The sequence below is a fragment of the Lygodium microphyllum genome, chromosome 23, assembly GCF_053477565.2.
Source record: "Lygodium microphyllum isolate KBCC chromosome 23, Lygodium_microphyllum_v1.1.10, whole genome shotgun sequence".
Classification (NCBI taxonomy): domain Eukaryota; kingdom Viridiplantae; phylum Streptophyta; class Polypodiopsida; order Schizaeales; family Lygodiaceae; genus Lygodium; species Lygodium microphyllum.
The window spans coordinates 50,599,167-50,608,112 of record NC_141157.1 but is presented as its reverse complement, the minus strand read 5'-3'; the positions used below and the strand labels follow the sequence as shown (position 1 = coordinate 50,608,112).

At 37.7% G+C, this 8,946-nt stretch overlaps 1 pseudogene; it reads right to left on the bottom strand.

The window, feature by feature from the left end:
• Positions 1-5,577: 5,577 nt before the first annotated feature.
• LOC148016176 (uncharacterized) lies at positions 5,578-7,373 on the bottom strand (annotated as a pseudogene).
• Positions 7,374-8,946: the final 1,573 nt, after the last annotated feature.

Below are 8,946 nucleotides of genomic sequence, written 5' to 3'. Positions count from 1 at the left end.
TCGTTGCTATTTTTTACCACATTAGAGAACTTGCTCGAGCTCAGTTAGGTCTATATAGGAGTAATGCATACCTTCTTGAGGGGCAGACATTAAACTTTGATTTAAAGATTTCAAATCCAAGCTGAAGTATACTAAAGAGAAGCTCCTCAAACCAACACTTTGATACTAACTGGAGGGAGAAGCTTGAGTGAGAGCATGAACAAGTGGAAGCAATGGAGAAATGAGCTATGATAGATGGAGCAAGAGAGCAAGGGAGAGAGAGACTCAAGAGGTGGAAACTCCAATAGTCACAATGTGTAATTGGCCTTCCCTTATATCAAATGTCATGGAAAGAATAAGAATGAAGTGATAGTGATGGGCACCTGCCACTTGCAGTATACATGTGTGTGGGCCTGCCACCTACAGTGTACATGTGTGCAAGTACTATTAGTATAGTAATACATGGGAAGCATAGGCATAGGCACCTTTACCCCCAACAAATTTTTTCACTATATCCTTCGATATAGTCAATATCTTTAAACCTATCCACAACCATTAAATTGTTGGAATTAAGTTGATTTGTAGTGGTCTATTAGAATGCATGATTGGCTCACATGGGCCAAAAGTCTATTCTAACCTACGGTTATATTGGAATACAACAGACCAATGTGCCTTTGACAAAATTTTGAACATTTTGATATAACGTATCTTGAAACAATCAAGATGATTCATGCTTTGATAATATTCACCAATTAACCAACTCTTTATTTTGGCTACAACTTGCTATGAAGAAATGCAGCCTCATTAGCTTGATTTCCATCCTCGTTTTGGACAAGTCATGCTTGTAGAATACCATTTGCAACAAAAATCTTGAATAGTGTGTACCATGGGACTACCTTTGATGGGAGGTGGTCCCCTCTAATTGCCTCTCCTTTTGACATAGATCCCCCATACTTTGATGGTATGGGATGTTTGGCAGGCTACCTTATTCTATGCACACTAGTGACTAGCACTTTTCACTAGTTATCTCTCTCCTGGGGGTTGTTATCTAGCCATACTCTAGAGTTTGAGAACTAGAGTCCATGTTCCTACTCATACTACTTACTTCCAAGGGTGAAGGACTAATGACTACCATGCATACTCACCCTCCCATGTTGCTACTCATACTACTTACTTCCAAGGTTGAAGGACTAATGACTACCATGCATACTCACCCTCCCATGTTGCTACTCATACTACTTACTTCCAAGGTTGAAGGACTAATGACTACCATGCATACTCACCCTCCCACAATATACCTTAATGCAAAACATATAGTAAACATTACTTGTATTTGTTATCACACATGGGCTATCTAAATGGAGACCTAGCACATCTTTTTGCAAGGGACAACACAAAACTCATTTGCTCTAATTGAGGTGTACCTATTACCTTTGCTTGCCTCTAATGAGAGGTTTGTTACTACTAATGAAAATAATGCTTTGCCATTGCCCTTGGTCATAGCCAATTGGCCAGTTTCTAATGCATGTTGATCTTATAACTAGTTGAAGACATCCACCATCTTGCCAACCATATCCATTCGAGTTTACCTACTAACTCCCTAAAGCATATTGATTTTATAGCTATTTGGAGGACATCCACCCTCTTTGGCAACCATATCCCTTGGAGTTCATTTACACTGGCCCTTCAACTAATGCCCTTCAAAAACCAAAACTTGGAGGGGAACTTTGATCACAATTGGTTTAACAAGATCCATCCACTTGGTTAGCTACTCAATCCCCAATTTGCATGTGTTACTATGTGGGATTGGGGAATCTAAGAATGAAATATCCCCTTGGCAGATGGAGCATTGACTAGCATACAACCAAAAATCTCAATAGAAAAATCCATTTGCTATTGCTCCTCATGCTTTTGGTGTGTAGATGCAACATTTACTACACCCTCCAAAGCATGATTGGTTTAGAGAAATGTAATTCAACCATTTCTCACTCTTCCTAGTTCGAATAGCTATGGGTTTAGAGAAATATAAGGTTCAAGGGTTATGATGGTAAATACCAAATTTTCGAAGTAAGACATGTTGAAGGGGATGGCTTTAGTTCTTATTAACCATCATCGTGGCTAGTTTGCAGTAGGTACTAAGCACAACACTTCCATATCTTCTCATTTATTTTGTTCATCCTGCAAGGCTATGTGATCCTATGGGTCTTGTATGATGTCCCTACTTATAGATGCTTTGTAATGCTCAAATCTGTTGAGATGAAATACAAAAATCATGAATCTTTGTACATCTTCCAAAGTTTTGTTGAAGTTGATCCTAATCATCTTTGTTGTCTCACACGCGCACGCACGCATGCACACACGCATGCACGTGCGTACACACATAGTTTGAGCTATATGTTTAGATTTTTTGAACCTTCTAAGAGATTCGCCGCACTGGAGAATACTAAAACTAAGAAAAAAGCAACACGGTGTATTTTTTATATTCAAACTTAGCCATGAATGAGTCAAGACTCAATTGTCGCAATCATTACTAGCTTCCTTTCACCTTTGCTTTTTCTCTCTCATTCAAGAATCAAGAGCTCCATATTATCCACTGAGGATAAATAACTTGAGTTAGGTTTTGTCTTATTCCCAGCGTGGTGGTAGGGAACCAGAATTTTGAATATTGGTTTTATCACTCCATGAATATGAAGGGTTCACAATTTTGAATTTGGTTTTATCACTCCATTTTGGCTAACTTCGAATTTCAAAATTCTCACTAAGCTCAAAAATTATTCCCAAGGGACGCCGGTGATGTTGATTGGTGCCTCCCTATCACTCATCAAATACAAAAAACTTGAGCATAAGTTTTTATCCTCGCCCCATATTATCTTCCTTTCTCCTTCACTTTCAATGTATCATACTAGGATGGGGAGCCGTAGCATGCAAGGTACCTCTCTCTCTCTCTCTCTCTCTCTCTCTCTCTCTCTCTCTCTCTCTCTCTCTCTCTCTCTCTCTCTCTCTCTCTCTCTCTCTCTCTCTCTCTCTCTCTCTCTCTCTCTCTCTCTCTCTCTCTCTCTCTCTCTCAGGCATGTGATTTTCGAGCTATTGCCATCGCCTCTTGTGCTCCCACCAACAGGTCACATGTCATCATCTTGGTTTGTCACCTCTTGAGTTCTTACCAGCACATCACCTATCACCATCTTAGTCCATCACCTCTTGAGCTCTCACCAACATGGGCTCACGTTAAGAATCGGACTCCTTGCCTATGTAGCAAGGAGGCCCACCATCTTTTCTCCTTCCGAAGGGCCCAGCCGTCTCACCACCGTTTTACCTCCTCGAGATGCCGTGATGCTAGTCCCACCCTACCCCATTCTTGCTCCATCTGAGTATTCCATTAGCTCATTGAATGCACCTCTCTCCTCTCTCTCTCTCATCTGCCACATTTCCCTCCGCATATTCTACAATCTCCATATGCCATCTCTCTGCCTCCCTCCCTTTCATCCGCCACATTTCCCTCCCTCTCCACTAAATGTTATATTTTGCTCCAACCATCGTGAGTAATAATATAAATGTAAAGTTTTGTCATCTATATATCACTAGACAATAAGAAGGCTTAAGGATGTGGAGGGGACCTAGCATCTCAAGATGTAGACATCTTCTTTAATCACTTAATGTGCCTTGCAAAACCCATGTACTGTCATAAAACTATATAGCTCTATTATATGTTTATATATGCAACTAATAGTGCATATATGCAACTAATAGTGCATTCTCACTATATCAACTGTGTTCAAACTCACATGGAAAATTTTGTTTATCTTAACCAAAAATATGAGACTAGATGTGCTATAATTTTTAAACCCTTCTACTACAAATTGCATCCAAATATACTATTTGGAAGACTTGAAAGAAACTTAAGAAAAATTGATTGATATTTCATGAGATGGGAAACCTCAATCCACACATATGAGGAGCTCTTGCTCTTCTTCTTTGCCACTTCTTCTTTGATAGATAGAAAGTATATGCTTTATGTTGGTTCTGTTCTCTTCACCAATGATTCATGAAGCTTTATTAGTCAATAGTTGCATTATTACTTTGCAAAAAAGTTATGCTTTATGTTGGTTCTTTTCCTTCACCAATGATTCATGAAGCTTCATTATTCAATGGTTGTGTTATTCCTTTCCCTTTTCCATTGTTATCTATTTCTTTATCCTTAGCAGTCAGAGAAAGAAGTAGCTGTCATAGTTGAGATTTCTAGGTTAAGATATCATGGTTTGTCATCCTTACTTAGACTACAGTTTGGGGTTTTCATCATTGTTGAATTCCCCACAACTTTCCCATGTAGATAAATGCTCTATAAATGACTGTTTTCTCGAGTCTTCGAGCATGGTAGTAAATGTCAAGGCAAACATGGGTTCTCACGTGTTAACATATTTCAAAATGTTGTTCCCGCAAAGATACATGTACTTTTAAACATGGAGATAGATGCGTTGTAATACGCGAATTTTGGTCTAAGGTCTCAAAGTAGATGATTATCCGTACCTTGTAAAGTTTTATACACTACCTATAGGACATAACGAGATATGATTATGGGTGACTTAATCAATACACTGACATATTTTACAATAAGTTGTAAGTATCGAGAACTAAACTTTGTGGTTAAGTTAGGAGTAAAACTTGTTAAGTCTATTTTGCAACCGACATGATGTGTGACTTTGGGGGGAAGAAACTTATGGAACTTAGGCAAAGGGGGTAAATAAGGGAAAACCCAAGCGCGGCATTTTTCACAAACATTTTTGAGAGAGAGCGAAAGAGAGCAAGAGAGATCACGTCGCAATGCTAGCGTCAAATATTACTTTCATTCAATATTACTTTGTCTTACTCTCATTCACTCATTCTCTCACACTCAAACTTTCCTCCCCCTCTCTCACTCAATATTGCTTTGCCTTACTCTCATTCACTCATTCTCTCACACTCAAAATTCCCCCCCTCTCTCTCTCTCTCTTTTTAAGCTTACTTCACACACACACACACACACACACGCACACGCACACGCACACGCACACGCACACGCACACGCACACGCACACGCACACGCACACGCACACGCACACACACACACACGCACACACACACACACACACACACACACGCGCGCATGCACAACTCAAAACTCTCTCTCTCCCTCTCTTGCATACATTCTACATCTCCCTTCTCTCTTCTCTTTTTTCTTTTATATATATATATATATATATATATATATAATTCATTAAAACTAGATAGGGCCAATACACATGCTTAAAGGCATAGAGAATAAAAGCTCAAATATTTCACAATTTAATAAGAGTACCATAAGAATATAACAATGTAGCATTCCTCCTATCTGGAGGCATGGGCTTCTTCATCTTCTTTCTCGGCTCTAGCATCAAGCTTCTCTTGCATTGAGGGCCGTTTGGTTTTGGGTGGAGCCATGAATGATGATGTTATGGGTGATTCTACCAATCTAGAAACTCTTCTGTTAGTTAGCCGTTCTTCAATGAAAGGCTTAGCTCATTGTATGGTATTTCCAAATCCATCATTGGTGGGCACAAAAGTTTGTGTACTACACATATCTTCTCAAAGAGCTTTCAGAGCTCGAAGTTGGCTCAACATCTTCTTCATTGAAGAACACGCCTCAGAAATAAGCTCCATGTCACCCCCCACCAAATCAAATACATCGTGGCATAGATGTTGCAATGTTGTGGATGGGTGGGTGTCTTCATGGGAGATATTAATCATAGTTGTATCCATGTCTTGGAGATTATCCACATCCAGCAGTGTGGTTGGCGTGTAAGGATCATGTGCAACCTCATCCTGTATCACATGAGAGTTACTTATAAGTCCTTTATATTTTCCTCTTGGTTCCACACCTTTATATAAGTCCATACATTGTGCCACCACTGTAGTATTCGGTACCCCTATAAGAAGTAGCACCTTGATTTGATGCTTACATATGTCCCCCAACTCTGCCCATTTGCATGTACAACATGCCCATTGACAATCCGCATTATAAATTGTGTATTCAATAGTGTCTTTAGACATGCTTCTTACATATGCGCATGAAGCCCTTGCACCATTCATTTCGAATCTAACATACTCGACTGGAATCTTCAAAGCCCTCTCATATGAGTTGGCCACTATCTTTTCAATGTTATTGTTTCTCACAAATCCACTTTTCTTTCATAGCTTGCACATACCAATAATATGGAAGAGTTGAACTTGTCAATTTATGAAGGAGCCAATCCACCCATCTGCCAGTCAATCTCTTTGAGCTACCTAAGAATTTGTACTTTAAAGTGCCATTGTATGCCTCTATAGCACCATTGGTGTCTTGACTAGAATGTGGAAGTGTACGTGTTGCACGTATCCACATACCTTGCAACACACACATAACACAATTATTTAAAATATGTATACAAATGAAAATATAACAAAGTAATCTGAAATAGATAATTAGGAGTCCTTACCAATCTTGGGCTCCCAATATGTTTTGAAGTAGTGTAAGAATGTTATATCATCTGCAAACTCCTTTTTAAATATATCTATCATATCCCTTGCTTCCTCCTTTATAGCCACTTCTGTTGCCTTGCATTCACCTTTCATATTCACGCAGCCCTTTTTGGCCATTCTGGGACTTTTTTAATAAGATGCTTTAACCAACAACGATGGACATGGCATATGCACAAATAAATAGGAAAATTAAAGACAACCCTACACACAATACATTAGTAAAAAATGTAACGCTTTTAGTCCATGAATTAAATGTTTTCCAAAAGGACGCATGCATGTGAAATGTACCTTAAAGCATCTATCTCTCTTTCAGCATCATCCACCAAAAAAGCTGTTGGCTCCCATGATTTGTGAAAATTTGGCATGTGATCCCTAAACTTTGTGAGCCAAAATTTGTTTACCTCAAATGTTGCACTTGAGGTTAACACGCAAGCAATTGGGACACCATTTTGATGGGAGTTAGATACAAGGATTGTGTATAAATTGAACTGTCAAATGCAAGTTTCAAATATAAGCAAAATGCATAAATTTTTGAGAAGTAAAAACTATAAGTACGCAAGAATAATATTAATAAATTACCTTATACTTGTTTATACCAAATGTTGAATCCATTGCTAATAAGTTGCCATTTTCATATATATCACGCATATCTCATTGCCATGGTGTTGGAATCCCCAATATGAAATCCTTATCAGTAGAAAGATTTTTTTCCTGATACACAAATGTCATTTCCTTGTTTTTTAATCAATGCACCATCTCTTTGTGCTTTCAGCATCATTGTCATGTAATTGATATTGGTCAATGGCAAGCCTCCTAGATATATTCATTATATCTTGGATGGAGAGAAAGTCATCTCTTTCCATAGGATGATTTGGATTGTTGCTTTGGCACTGATGCACATATTGAATATGACACTCCAATACTTGTTGCAGTAAAAAACCTTTGTATAACATACTGGACACCCATATTTTTTTCTCTAGTGATATCCATGGGGAAAATAAGGAATGTGAATTGACATTTAAATCCTCCATTGCAATGCCATGACAAATCATATCTGCATCATCAGTATGATATGGATTGATAAATGAGATAAATGACAAATTGGTGTCATGGGATAGGCAAGTCACTATAAAATGACACAAACAACCCTTGTTAAGCTGTCCCATTGTTTTGTGTGGTCAGCGTTTTCTTGGTTGTCCTTGACTAGTCAAGATGTCATTAGGACATAAAACCTCCACATTTCGAGTGTCCTTAGGACCATAAGCACACCAAAATCTATTTTTGTAGGAAATGAATGTTGTAGCTATAAGTGTGGTCAAATAATAAGGAAATCAATATAAGTAGCAAAACAATTATATACACTTACGTGATCTTCTCTATCCATGTGTTGTCTAATGGTTTTTTTAATTCATTTGGTTGTCGTCGATGATGAGAGTACTTTTTGAAAGTTGTAGGAAAATCAATATTTTTTCCTTCCCCTTGTGCAAAATCATTTACTCGACACCATGGAATAATTGCCCTTCTCAAAACCTTATATTTGGATCTCTCGTCGTAAATGAGCTGCCATTGTAAATGCTTTGCGCTGAATATGCCGACAGGCAATGTCGGGGATCGTGGGCTTGCCATATTTAGGAGAAGAGAGTGAGAATATGGGCTATGTATCTGCACAAAAGTAAAGTTATCCCATCAATATATTTTATTGTATAGACTAAAGCTTACTTTCCTCTAAAGTTGTTTGTTCTGTAAAGTATGATTAGTTTACATATTATTGTAGTGTAAAAAAGGAATACATTAGTGTAAGCTCGACTCTTTCTCTCTCTCTCTCTCTCTCTCTCTCTCTCTCTCTCTCTCTCTCTCTCTCTCTTGTGTCATACATTAATAACTTTGAACTTCATGTTGTGCATCACTAATGATTTTGTGGTTACCTAATATAACACTTATAATATACACATTCTTATATGAGCAAATACGAAATGTAATAGAGGAACTTTATTTCTTGTAGCATATACATTGATGTAGTCTAACTACATATAGTGATGTATCTATTGCTCATAGTACATTAAATATAGTTACAACTTTGATTACATTTCATGCTTTGCATCATTAATAGTTATGTGCATACCTTTCACCGTAGTAGCTTAAAATCAATGCAATTGAGTAGCATATATTCCTAAAGTATAAACATATTTGTATGATCCATTATGTGATAGAGTAATGTTAATTCTTGTAATACATAGATTGATGTAGTTTAGCTACATATAGTGGTGTATCTATTGGTCATAGCTGATGACATGAAGTTAAAACTCGGCACACTTTATGCTATATATCTTTAATAGTTTTGCGAGTACCTTATATGCATTCATTACATACATTCTTATAGCTCACAATACATACACTCTTACAGCTTATATTCAATGCAATTTATAGACTACAATA